Source organism: Schistocerca nitens, chromosome 4, assembly GCF_023898315.1.
Source record: "Schistocerca nitens isolate TAMUIC-IGC-003100 chromosome 4, iqSchNite1.1, whole genome shotgun sequence".
NCBI classification, from domain to species: Eukaryota; Metazoa; Arthropoda; class Insecta; order Orthoptera; family Acrididae; genus Schistocerca; species Schistocerca nitens.
Genome location: NC_064617.1, coordinates 84291569 through 84305648, shown reverse-complemented (window position 1 = coordinate 84305648; position 14080 = coordinate 84291569). Strand labels below are relative to the sequence as shown.

At 43.3% G+C, this 14080-nt stretch overlaps 1 protein-coding gene across 1 annotated transcript in view; it reads left to right on the top strand.

Moving 5' to 3' along the window:
- Positions 1 to 693: 693 nt before the first annotated feature.
- LOC126251658 (UDP-glucosyltransferase 2-like) overlaps positions 694 to 14080 on the top strand; it is a 101216-nt gene continuing 87829 nt past the window's right edge. Inside the window, exon 1 of the mRNA XM_049952228.1 lies at positions 694 to 778. The gene's annotated coding sequence lies outside the window, so the exon portion shown is untranslated. The remainder of the gene's footprint in view (positions 779 to 14080) is intronic.

Sequence of the window (14080 nt, the reverse complement as noted above, 5' to 3'; positions counted from 1 at the left end):
ACTCGGGAACTTTGCCTTTCGCGGGCAAGTGCTCTACCATCTGAGCTACCGAAGCACGACTCACGCTCGGTACTCACAGCTTTACTTCTGCCAGTATCTCGTCTCCTACCTTCCAAACTTTACAGAAGCTCTCCTGCGAACCTGCAGAACTAGCACTCCTGAAAGAAAGGATACCGCGGAGACATGACTTAGCCACAGCCCGGGGGATGTTTCCAGAATGAGATTTTCACTCTGCAGCGGAGTGTGCGCTGATATGAAACTTCCTGGCAGATTAAAACTGTGTGCCCGACTGAGACTCGAACTCGGGAACTTTGCCATTCGCGGGCAAGTGCTCTACCATCTTTCTTTCAGGAGTGTTAGTTCTGCAAGGTTCGCAGGAGGGATTCTGTAAAGACTGGAAGGTAGGAGACGAGATACTGGCAGAAGTAAAGCTGTGAGTACCGAGCGTGAGCCGTGCTTCGGTAGCTCAGTTGGTAGAGCACTTGCCCGCGAAAGGCAAAGTTCCCGAGTTCGAGTCTCGGTCGGGCACACAGTTTTAATCTGCCAGGAAGTTTCAACTGTATTGTTTTGATAACAGCGCGCGGGAAGCCAGTCAGCGAGCTTCGTCGCTTGCGTAACTCGACGCCCTTCAAGGCCACGCGTGTCAGACCGCTTTAAAAGACGTGCCAAGCGCTCGTGCGGTGGGTCAGTGCCGTGCTGCGACGCGCTGTGAGAGGCCGCAGACTCCACGTGCAACGGCGAGCAGGCTGTCTAGAGCAGTAACACTCTCCAGCACAACGTACGTATCTTTTATTTTATCTCAACCCTTTCTCCCACTCTGGCTGGTAACGCTGCCATGTTTACACCCGAGAAAGAGAGGTGGCAGCAGCTTCACCGTACACTCAACTTTCCTTAAAAGTGCGGAGCTGTCGTGCGCTAAATACCGTGAGGTTATAATTAAAGTGCAGCTACTCATTTAGGGCCAATGTGCGCCGTAATTATCGTAAGGCAGCGAAACTTCGTAGATATGCTAAAACTGGAGCGATTTACGCTGTAAAACAAATTACTTCCAACTGTGGCCACCAGGTGCAAATCTAGCGCTGTACACTGTTTATACGACGGTATGATATCCACGCTGTCATCTGACGAGCCATAACTTGAGTGAACAGTACGGCGACCGAGAAAAGCGACCGTGCTCTGTTAGTGAAACTGCTTTGTGTGAACGGAAGCAATTACAGCGCTGCATTGAGAGAATACCGCCGACTGAAAGGTCGGAGCAGAGGTCCGATGTCATTAAATGGTTTAAAGAAGATTATAATGACATTCCAAAACACGAATCAATATCGTGTGGCATCTGGAAGGCGTCCTATCCCAGTAGAAGTTACTGACGTGGTTGCTGTTGCTGTAACTGACCATGCAGCACATGATCAGAGCTCGTGCAGTGTCTTAAGTATGAAAAATTGTACGGTCTGTTTTACACTGGTACCCGTACACGATCCAGGCGGTGTAGCAACTGAAACTTCATAATCCGCAGCAACGTTACGAATTTGCTCTACGGTTTCTGGCACAGATCAAAGTTGATGAGATGTGGTCAGTCAATATTCTATGGAGGGACGAGGCACATTTTACGCTACAGGTACAGTGAATACACAGAACTGCCATCGGACTCTCCTAGATGCGTCACTGTGCTGTGGATTCTCAAGCACCTTTTTCTCTATCCGTTGAAGAGAAGACACCCACAGGCACTGTCAGGTTTACTGTGAGACCGCTTTGTAAAGCACGGAATTCCTGCTTTGGAAGAGCGCAGCTGTGTGGAAATTACTGTTTCATGCAAGATGGGGCAACACATGTCAGAAAAATTTGGGATAAGGTCTTCTGGGATGAAACTGGAGAGGTCACCGGTCTCTAAGCTTATGCACTGCTTAATCTAACTTACACTAATGGCAACATACACACACGCATGCCCGAGGTAGGACTCGAACCTCCGACGGAGGGAGCCGCCCGAACCGTTGCTGCATGCCCCAGACCGCGCTGCTACCCCACACGACCAACACATGTCACTCGCTCAGTGAAACATGTGCTTAATGCAACTCTCTACGGTTATGTTATCTCCAGAGATTTTCCAGATGCATGGCCTGAAAGAGCATCTGGTGTGATCCATGCTTGTCTCTGCGAATATCTAAAAAACAAGAGTGGCAAGATGTTTATAGCGCTGATACAGTAGACGATAAATATAATGCTTAAGACTTTTCTCGTGCTCTTTGAAAGTTGCTTTCCGTTAGAACGTCCAAAACAGGGTACTAGCACAACCAGGCAGCCTGGGTGGCTGACTAGAGGGATAAGAATATCTTGTTGAACAAAGTGGCAATTATATCAAAACGTTAGAAACAGTCAAAATCTAAATGCAGCAGCCCATTACAAACAGTATTGTAAGGTGCTTAAAAATGTTATTAGCAAGGCAAAAAGTAAGTGGTATGCAGATAGAATAGCTAAGTCTCAGGATAAATTTAAAACCATATGGTCAGTCGTAAAGGAAGTGGCTGGTCTGCAGAGACAGGTCGAGGATATAGAATCAGTGCGTAGTGGGAATGTTAGTGTTACTGGTAAGTCGCATATATGTACAGTATTTAATAACCACTTTCTGAATATAGCAGGTGAACTAAATAGAAACCTAGTCCCAACAGGGAATCATATAGCGCTCTTAGAAAAAAGTGTTCCGAGACAGTTACCTGAAATGCTCCTCCATGATACTGACAAGAGGGAGATTGACTTAATAATTAAATCACTAAAGACCAAGAACTCTCATGGATATGACGGGGTATCTAGCAGAATACTGAAGTATTGTTCTGTGTATGTTAGCCCAGTACTTAGCCATATCTGTAACTTTTCCTTTAGGAGTGGTCGGTTTCCTAACCGATTAAAGTACTCTGTACTGAAGCAACTTTACAAAAAGGGAGACAGGGATAATGTTGACAACTTTAGACCTATTTCCATGCCATCGGTGTTTGCTAAAGTTATCGAGAAGGTTGTATATACAAGGTTACTGGAGCATGTAAATCCACATAATTTGCTTTCAAATGTACAGTTTGGTTTTAGAAATGGTTTAACAACTGAAAATGCTATATTCTCTTTTCTCTGTGAGGTTTTGGACGGATTAAATAAAAGGTTGCGAACGCTAGGTGTTTTTTGATTTAACGAAGGCTTTTGACTGTGTTGACCACAAAATATTACTGCAGAAGTTGGACCATTATGGAGTAAGGGGAGTAGCTTACAATTGGTTCGCCTCTTACCTTAAGAACAGAAAGCAGAAGGTAATTCTCCGCAATGTTGAGAGTGGTAGTGATGTTCAGTCGCAATGGGGAACTGTTAAGTGCGGCGTTCCCCAAGGGTCGGTGCTGGGGCCACTGCTCTTTCTTATTTATATAAATCATATACCTTCTAGTATTACAGGTGATTCAAAAATATTTCTGTTTGCTGATGACACCAGCTTGGTAGTGAAGGATCTTGTGTGTAATATTGAAACAGTATCAAATAATGTAGTTCATGAAATAAGTTCGTGACTTGTGGAAAACAATTTGATGCTAAATCACAGTAAGACTCAGTTTTTACAGTTTCTAACTCACAATTCAACAAGAACCGATATTTTGATCAGACAGAATGGGCATATTATAAGCGACACGGAACAGTTCAAGTTCCTAGGCGTTCGGATAGCTGTTGTGGAAAGCCCATGTCCAGGATCTTGTTCAGAAACTAAATGCTGCTTTATTTACCATTAGAACAGTATCTGAAATAAGTGACAGTTCAACACGAAAAATAGTCTACTTCGCATATTTTCATACGCTTATGTCGTATGGTATTATTTTTTGGGGTAATTCTTCTGATTCATAAATGGTATTTTTGGCTCAAAAACTGGCTGTTCGAGCTGTATGTGGTGTAAGTTCGAGAACCTCTTGTCGACCCCTATTCAATAGTCTGGGAATTCTGACATTGCCCTCACAGTATATATTTTCTTTAATGTCGTTTGTTGTTAGCAGTATTAGCCTATTCCCAAGAGTTAGCAGCTTTCACTCAGTTAATACTAGGCAGAAATCAAATCTGTATGTGGAATGCACTTCCTTGACTCTTGTGCAGAAAGGAGTGCAGTATTCTGCTGCATCCATTTTCAATAAGCTACCACAAGAACTCAAAAATCTTAACAGTAGCCCAAAGTCTATTAAGTCTAAACTGAAGAGTTTCCTCATGGCTCACTTATTCTGTCGAGGAGCTCCTGGGAGAGCTAAAAAATTAAGCTAATTCCAGTGTTACATTGTTGATTTTCTTTATTTAAACTTACGACTTGTCGTCTGAATATGTTTTTACATTTCATTTTATCTGTTTCTACTATCGTGTTATAATTTCATGTATTGACTCGTTCCATGACCATGGAGACTTCTCCTTAATTTGGTCCCACGGAACAATAAATAAATATATAAATAACATGTACCAAGGACACGATCGGTCTCTGCCCGAAGTGAAGGCCTATATACGGGAACACGCTGCTCGGGTTCTACTGGAACTTAATGAAACCTGACATTGTGAGGGAGGAGACGGCAGTCTAAATGTGGTTTATTAAATTATTTCTACTACAAAAACTTTCAGTGCCTAGACGGCAGTTTTATTATGACAGTTAGAACACGATAACTACTTTCGGTTGTTATCTGCAATCATCTTCAGATCGTCCAAAATGTGAAAAAACGATGAATAAGCATTGAACAGCGTCATTAGTGTAGTCATGCAATAACACGCATTGGTAAATACCAAAACATTAACAGTACATTGTTTAAAAACATCACCGTGAGCAAGCCGGATTGCAGACCCTAATCTCACAGGATCCTTCATTGTTCTGTAAGCCAGGTTACGGAACAGCTGATAATTTTTGGAACCGTTTCATATACTGTGCTCACGATAATACCTCCTACACTACTGGAAATAATGAGCTTCTGATTCGCGTTTTTCTCATTCAGATGGACATTTTCCTGTATTACCGTCATCCTGCGAGCTTACGATTTACAACCTGGCTTGTTCACGGTGATGTTCTTAAACTGCGTCTTGTTAATGTTTTGGTAGTTATGAATGCATGTTATTGCCTGACTACAGCTAATGATGCCTTTCAATGCTTATTCACCGCTTTTTTGCATTTTGAACGGTCATAAGATGCTTGCAGATAGCAACCGAAACTAGTTATCCTATTTCAATTGTGATTGCGGTGTAGGCATTAAAACCTTTTTTACGTTAAAAATAATAAAGTTATTTAGTATTCCATTGGGACTGCTGTGAGAAACTGTTGATCATATGCGTATGCAGATGCAGCATCTCGTTGACGTCTCCGCTCCTCACATTGAACAAATTGTGTAAGGGGTGCTTAATAATAAAATCAACATGATGCCTTTCTCACCCATTTGACCTTTTCTGCCCATGTCTCATTCCTCATCCAATACATATGGAAACATTTCCATACATCTTTTTTGCATTCACAGCGCCAGATTTGCACCTGATGGCCAAAATTAGAACTAATTTTTTTCCAGCCTAAATCAGTTCTACATTAACGCATTAGAGTATTTACCAAGTTTCACTGCCATACAATAAATACAAGACCACATTCGATCTCTGTGAGTAGCTCTACTTCAGTCATAACTAACCGGTATCTGGCATCAGCTGAACGTTGATTGACAGTTTTTTACGGAAATACAGCGCGCACGCTATCACTTGGCTAACATATCTATAGAGCTTCCGTCGTTTCGTGAGATGATCCATTTGAACTCTCGGCTACAACCCACACATAACTTAGGCTGGTGTTGTACCAGAGCTAACAGAAGCAAACAGAATTGTCTCAAACGGTTGGCACGTGCGAGATAACTGCATTCTGTCATATTCGGTCCGCTTTCACTAGTGTTCCCTCGTGTTCCGCTAGATGTCGGTCTTTTAACAGACCATCAAAGGAAGTTCGCGTTTTCTCCGCTTCGGCGCGAGCTGCACGGAAAGCTTTCGTCTGCAGCCTTGTTGCAAAAAGCTGCGTTATCTATGGATCGCTAGCGGGATGAAAGCAGAGCTCACCATCTGCAGCATCGTCGACAGGACTGACTGCGGACCTTTGGTACAGAGCCGAGTGGAGGGTCTGAATCAGAGGCTGAGACGGTTCTGCGGCCGTGTGGGCTGCAGATTCCTCGGCTTGCGCCATAGGGCCATGGACCTCAGTATGTGAAGTAAATTTCAACTTCATACGCCGACCCGTTTCTGAGAAAAAGAGTTTTGAAATGTTGGATAGGCAGACAAACATACAGACAAATGGACAACGAAGTGATCCTATATAGGTTCCATTTTTACTGATTGAGATATGGAACATTAAAAAAATTATGTCTGTTAAAATGTTACATTGAAAAAAAACGTTGAACCCTCATGCTCCCCAATACCTTAGAATGCACCCTGATTTAATGCATCTACACCACCACATAAACAATGCATCGCTGTGCAAAGCTCTGCCGCTCGTGGTCGAGTGGCGAGCATTACTGCCTCTGGATCACGGGGTCCTGTGTTCGAGTACCGCCTCGCCAGGGATTTTATGTCCGGTGACTGGGTGTATGTGTTGTTCTCATCGTTTCATCACCATTCGAGAAAATGGCGAGACTGGACAGTGAAAAAATTGGGAATTTGTACGGGCGCTAATAACCACGCTGTTGAGCGCCCCACATATCAAAAATCATCATTGTGCAAAGATGCGAAAGTGTATTTCTTACGTTGAGAAGAATCGACTTTTCTCTAAGGAATTCAAAATGAATCCACCTGGCGTGGTTACATGTACTGCGGCATCAAACACAAATGAGATTGTCCCATATTCCTTAGAAAGGCCCCGAGACTCACGCCCTGTGCACGTGAAACAGATAACGTATCTCAGCAGGTTAACTTCCTCGTTTGTACCATAGGTGCGACCTTTGGGTCTCCAAAAGTGCAGAACACCAGAGCAGTTTGAGATATCCTACGCTGATTTTGGGGGCAGATGCGTCGGAAGGGATTCACCAATAAAATGGCACCTCTGACATGGCCTCGAATTTCCCGAGCTCGCATCCTGTAATATTGCACCATGTGAGCAAATCAAGCATCGTGTAACCCACAGCCTGCGTGACTCGGAGTGCATCAACGCCTCACGTGGCAGACCGCTTCTAAATGACGCGACAAGTGCCGGGCCGTGTGTCGCCGCTGCAGACAGCCGCAGACACACGTGTGGCGCCAGCGAGTCAGCTGTACAGCGGAGCAACACTGTCAGCGCAGCGTATGTACGTGTTTCATTTCATCTCAACTCATTTTCCCAGCCTGGTCAGTAACGCTGTCGTGTATACACCCCAAAAAGAAAGATACAGCAGCAACATCAACGTACACTCAAGTGTTCTTAAAAGTGGAGGGCTGTCCTGTGCTAAATACCTGTGGTGCGATTAAAATTACTTGATAGCTGACGTCTGTCACTAGCCGCAGCAGTGTTGCCACATCTGCTGCCGGCTACCGCTACGTTACAGCTTACGCATACACTACTGGCCAAAAATTGCTGCACCAAGAAGAAATACAAATGATGAATGGGTATTCATTGGACAAATATATTATACTAGAACTGATATGTGATTACATTTTCACGCAATTTGGGTGCATAGATCCTGAGAAATCAGTACCCAGAACAACCACCGCTGGCCGTAATGACGGCATTGAGTCAAACTGAGCTTGGATGGCGTGTACAGCTACAGCTGCCCATGCAGCTTCAACATGATACCACAGTTCATCAAGAGTAGTGACTGGCGTATTGTGACGAGCCCGTTGCTCGGCCACCATTGACCAGACGTTTTCAGTTGGTGAGAGATCTGGAGAATGTGCTGTATACTGAAAGGCCCGTATAGGACCTGCAGCATGCGGTCGTGCATTATCCTGCTGAAATGTAGGGTTTCGCAGGGATCGAATAAGGGTAGTGCCACGGGTCGTAACACATCTGAAATGTAACGTCCACTGTTCAAAGTGCCGTCAATGCGAACAAGAGGTGACTGAGACGTGTAACCAATGGCATCCCACACCACCATGCCGGGTGATACGCCAGTATGGCGATGACGAATACACGCTTCCAATGTGCGTTCACCGCGATGTCGCCAAACACGGATGCGACCATCACGATGCTCTAAACAGAACCTGGATTCATCCGAAAAAATGACGTTTTGCCATTCGTGCACCCAGGTTCGTCGTTGAGTACGCCATCGCAGGCGCTCCTGTCTGTGATGCAGCGTCAAGGGTAATCGCAGCCATGGTCTCGGAGCTGATAGTCCATGCTGCTGCAAACGTCGTCGAACTGTTCGTGCAGATGGTTTTTGTCTTGCAAACGTCACCATCTGTTGACTCAGCGATCGAGACGTGGCTGCACAATCCGTTACAGCCATCTGAATAAGATGCCTGTTATCTCGAATGATAATGATACCAGGCCGTTGGGATCCAGCACGGCGTTCCGTATTACCCTCCTGAACCCACCGATTCCATATTCTGTTAACAGTCATTGGATCTCGACCAACGGGAGCAGCAATGTCGCAATACGATAAACCGCAATCGCGATAGGCCACCTTTATCAAAGTCGGAAACGTGATGGTACGCATTTCTCCTCTTTACACGTGTCATCACAACAACGTTTCACCAGACAACGCCGGTCAACTGCTGTCTGTATATGAGAAATCGGTTGGAAACTTTCCTCATGTCAGCTCGTTGTACGTGTCGCCACCGGCGCCAACCTTGTGTGAATGCTCTGAAAAGCTAATCATTTGCATATCACAGCATCTTCTTCCTGTCTGTTAAATTTCGCGTATTTAGCACGTAATCTTCGTGGTGTAGCAATTTTAATGGCCAGTAGTGTACACGGTTCGTCACTTCACAGATGCTGTTAATGTGGAGCTCGGATAAATGGTGGAAGTGGCCGCTGGCAGGTATGGCGGACATGGTAGCTGCTCTGCAGCAGGCGACAGCGTGTTGTAGCCCTGAATTTAAACTCATGTCCGAAATTAACCACAACCTCATAATGTGCAAACTATACGAGAAAACGCAGAGCTGCGGTAGAACTAAAATCACGAGCGCTTTACTCACGGCATGTGAGGCTAACCTCTACTCAGTTCCAGCTTTCAAATCAAACCGCTTCTCGCTTCATTGGTTACCTGAAACTATCCTCACACTGGCTGCACGGGATGCCCCGTTACCAACCGATGAGCAGTTCTGGTCTACAGTTGGTAGCAGATTATAGGCGACACAAGCAGATTCCAGAAGATAAAAGAATGTTAGGAAGATAAATAAGAGCAAATAAAAAAGTCAATACAATCATGAAAATGGTGCGGCAGAGTATTGGAAATAAAATAGATCTAAACCAATTAATTGAATAAAACAATAAAAGTCTCTTGATAAGATTTTTTAAAAAAAGAAAAAATCGATGAGATTAGAACCTACGACCTTGCACAAGTCAGGTTTATATGTTACACTATACCCTTACACTGAAAAAGGCTATTGCTCTTCTGACTCAAATGAACCAATAGCAACGAATAATTGCAACTTTCAAAAATTCGGCATAGCTCAATGTTGTGCGAAGCTCATCAAATGTAAGCTGATCTCCGTGATTATAATAACGGTATATGTGATGCTGACTCGCGTCTTACATGGAAGGATCCAGTAGTGTTTGGTTAGTGCTGTGTATGAAACGTGTCTATTTCGTTAGCATCGTTGTGTGTTTGTGCTGTTTTTGGTGTGGTTATCACGTGTTCAAAACAAACGGTGCAAATGGCTCTGAGCATTATGGGACTTAACTTCTGAGGTCATCAGTCCCCTAGAACTTAGAACTACTTAAACGTAACTAACCTACGGTCTAAGGCGCTGCAGTCATGGACTGTGCGGTTGGTCCCGGCGGAGATTCGAGTCCTCCCTCGGGCATGGGTGTGGGTGTTTGTCCTTAGGATAATTTAGATTAAGTAATGTGTAAGCTTAGGGTCTGATGACCTTAGCAGTTAATTCCCATAAGATTTCACACACATTTGAACATTTTTTTGTAATTACGTGGCTTATCTATCACTGTTATATTAGACGTTTTCTGTGATAAATAAAAATTGTTTACCTGGGGTTCGTTATCTGCTCTGTAATAAACTGTACTAAGGCAGTCCAAAATGTAATCTATTAAAACGAAGAAATAGAGAGACGTTAAAACGGCGGGTTTAATGCTTCAGATGTTCTACATAGCCCCCCCCCCCCACACCCCCCTACTTGAGTACAATGAACAGAACGTTCATACAACCATGTGAAACTCATAGAAATCATTCTTTGTTGTTCAGCATTGGCTGGAATGTTGGTTATGTCATCAAAATGTTGACGCCTCATGTGAAATTCTGCGCATTATCGTTTTGTGGTAGGTTCGTATTGATGGCACCAAGTCGGATAGCTTGTAACGGTTTTCTTTTTTTTTCAGAAAAGAACTGTCCGCGATTTACAAACAGTCAAGTCGCGGGAGGCATCCAAGCGCTGTTGGTCTTCTTCGGGAGTCAAGCGCGGGAAAATCTTAGCACATACCTTTCTCTTCTTCAAATCATTCTGGAGAATGTTTTGAACATCTGATTTAGGTATCTTCCTTCATTATAATTTGTGACAGTAGCGTAGGCACCACAAGGCGGCACGAACCATTACTTGACACTGCCTGATCGAACACGTATTTAGTGCTTACAGTTCCAACTTGAAGCTGCCACAGTAGCTAATGCGCTGACGTTGCTTATATACCAGAAACAAAATCACTATTGGAATTATTGGATGGGTTGTGTATAATCGATATCATCAACTAGCTTACGAATATTTCACATTTCATTACTGACATTTTATTCACATTGTGTTTCTTATGTTGTTGTTGTTGTGGTCTTCAGTCCTGAGACTGGTTTGATGCAGCTCTCCATGCTACTCTATCCTGTGCAATCTTCTTCATCTCCCAGTACCTACTGCAACCTGCATCCTTCTGAATCTGCTTAGTGTATTCATCTCTTGGTCTCCCTCTACGATTTTTACCCTCCACGCTGCCCTCCAATACTAAATTGGTGATCCCTTGATGCCTCAGAACATGTCCTACCAACCGATCCTTTCTTCTGGTCAAGCTGTGCCACAAAGTTCTCTTCTCCCCAATCCTATTCAATACTTCCTCATTAGTTATGTGATCTACCCATCTAATCTTCAGCATTCTTCTGTAGCACCACATTTCGAAAGCTTCTATTCTCTTCTTGTCCAAACTATTTATCGTCCATGTTTCACTTCCATACATGGCTACACTCCATACAAATACTTTCAGAAAAGACTTCCTGACACTTAAATCTATACTCGATGTTAACAAATTTCTCTTCTTCAGAAACGCTTTCCTTGCCATTGCCAGTCTACATTTTATATCCTCTCTACTTCGACCATCATCAGTTATTTTGCTCCCCAAATAGCAAAACTCCTTTACTACTTTAAATGTCTCATTTCCTAATCTAATTCCCTCAGCATCACCCGACTTAATTCGACTACATTCCATTATCCTCGTTTTGCTTTTGTTGATGTGCTTCTTATATCCTCCTTTCAAGACGCTATCCATTCCAACTGCTCTTCCAAGTCCTTTGCTGTCTCTGACAGAATTACAATGTCATCGGCGAACCTTAAAGTTTTTATTTCTTCTCCATGGATTTTAATACCTACTCCGAATTTTTCTTTTGTTTCCTTCACTGCTTGCTCAATATACATATTGAATAACATCGAGGAGAGGCTACAACCCTGTCTTACTCCCTTCCCAACCACTACTTCCCTTTCATGTCCCTCGACTCTTATAACTGCCATCTGCTTTCTGTACAAATTGTAAATAGCCTTTCGCTCCCTGTATTTTACCCCTGCCACCTTTAGAATTTGAAAGAGAGTATTCCAGTCAACATTGTCAAAAGCTTTCTCTAAGTCTACAAATGCTAGAAACGTAGGTTTGCCTTTCCTTAATCTTTCTTCTAAGATAAGTCGTAAGATCAGTATTGCCTCACGTGTTCCAGTATTTCTACGGAATCCAAACTGATCTTCCCCGAGGTCAGCTTCTACCAGTTTTTCCATTCGTCTGTAAAGAATTCGTGTTAGTATTTTGCAGCTGTGGCTTATTAAACTGATTGTTCGGTAATTTTTACATCTGTCAACACCTGCTTTCTTTGGGATTGGGATTATTATATTCTTCTTGAAGTCTGAGGGTATTTCGCCTGTCTCATACATCTTGCTCACCAGATGGTAGAGTTTTGTCAGGACTGGCTCTCCCAAGGCCGTCAGTAGTTCCAATGGAATGTTGTCTACTCCGGGGGCCTTGTTTCGACTCAGGTCTTTCAGTGCTCTGTCAAACTCTTCACGCAGTATCGTATCTCCCATTTCATCTTCATCTACATCCTCTTCCATTTCCATAATATTGTCCTCAAGAACATCGTCCCTGTATAGACCCTCTATATACTCCTTCCACCTGTCTGATTTCCCTTCATTGCTTAGAACTGGGTTTCTATCTGAGCTCTTGATGTTCATGCAAGTGTTCTCTTATCTCCAAAGGTCTCTTTAATTTTCCTGTAGGCAGTATCTATCTTACCCCTAAGATAAGCCTCCACAGCTTTACATTTGTCCTCTAGCCATCCCTGCTTAGCCATTTTGCACTTCCTGTCGATCTCATTTTTGAGACGTTTGTATTCCTTTTTGCCTGCTTCATTTACTGCATTTTTATATTTTCTCCTTTCATCAATTAAATTCAATATTTCTTCTGTTACCCAAGGATTTCTACTAGCCCTCGTCTTTTTACCTACTTGATCCTCTGCTGCCTTCACTACTTCATCCCTCGAAGCTACCCATTCTTCTTCTACTGTAGTTCTTTCCCCCATTCCTGTCAATTGTTCCCTTATGCTCTCCCTGAAACTCAGTACAACCTCTGGTTCTTTCAGTTTATCCAGGTCCCATCTCCTTAAGTTCCCACCTTTTTGCAGTTTCTTCAGTTTTTATTTACTGGTCATAACCAATAGATTGTGGTCAGAATCCATATCTGCCCCTGGAAATGTCTTACAATTTAAAATCTGGCTCCTAAATCTCTGTCTTACCATTATATAATATACCTGATACCTTTTAGTATCTCCAGGGTTCTTCCATGTATACAACCTTCTTTCATGATTCTTAAACCAAGTGTTAGCTATGATTAAGTTGTGCTCTGTGTAAAATTCTACCAGGCGGCTTCCTCTTTCATTTCTTAGCCCCAATCCATATTCACCTACTACGTTTTCTTCTCTCCCTTTTCCTACTACCGAATTCCAGTCACCCATGTCTATTAAATTTTCATCACCCTTCACTATCTAAATCATTTCTTTTATTTCATCATACATTTCTTCAATTTCTTCGTCATCTGCAGAGCTAGTTGGCATATAAACTTGTACTACTGTAGTAGGTGTGGGCTTCGTATCTATCTTGGCCACAATAATGCGTTCACTATGCTGTTTGTAGTAGCTTACCCGCATTCCTATTTTCCTATTCATTATTAAACCTACTCCTGCATTACCCCTATTTGATTTTGTGTGCATAACCCTGTAGTCACCTGACCAGAAGTCTTGCCACCGAACTTCACTAATTCCCACTATATCTAACTTTAACCTATCCATTTCCCTTTTTAAATTTTCTAACCTACCTGCCCGATTAAGGGATCTGACATTCCACGCTCCGATCCGTAGAACGTCAGTTTGCTTTCTCCTGATAACGACGTCCTCTTGAGTAGTCCCCGCCCGGAGATTCGAATGGGGGACTATTTCACCTCCGGAATATTTTACCCAAGAGGACGCCATCATCATTTATCCATACAGTAAAGCTGCATGCCCTCGGGAAAAATTACGGCCGTAGTTTCCCCTTGCTTTCAATCGTTCGCAGTACCAGCACTGCAAGGCCGTTTTGGTTATTGTTACAAGGCCAGATCAGTCAATCATCCAGACTGTTGCCCCTGCAACTACTGAAAAGGCTGCTGCCCCTCTTCAGGAACCACACGTTTGTCTGGCCTCGCAACAGATAC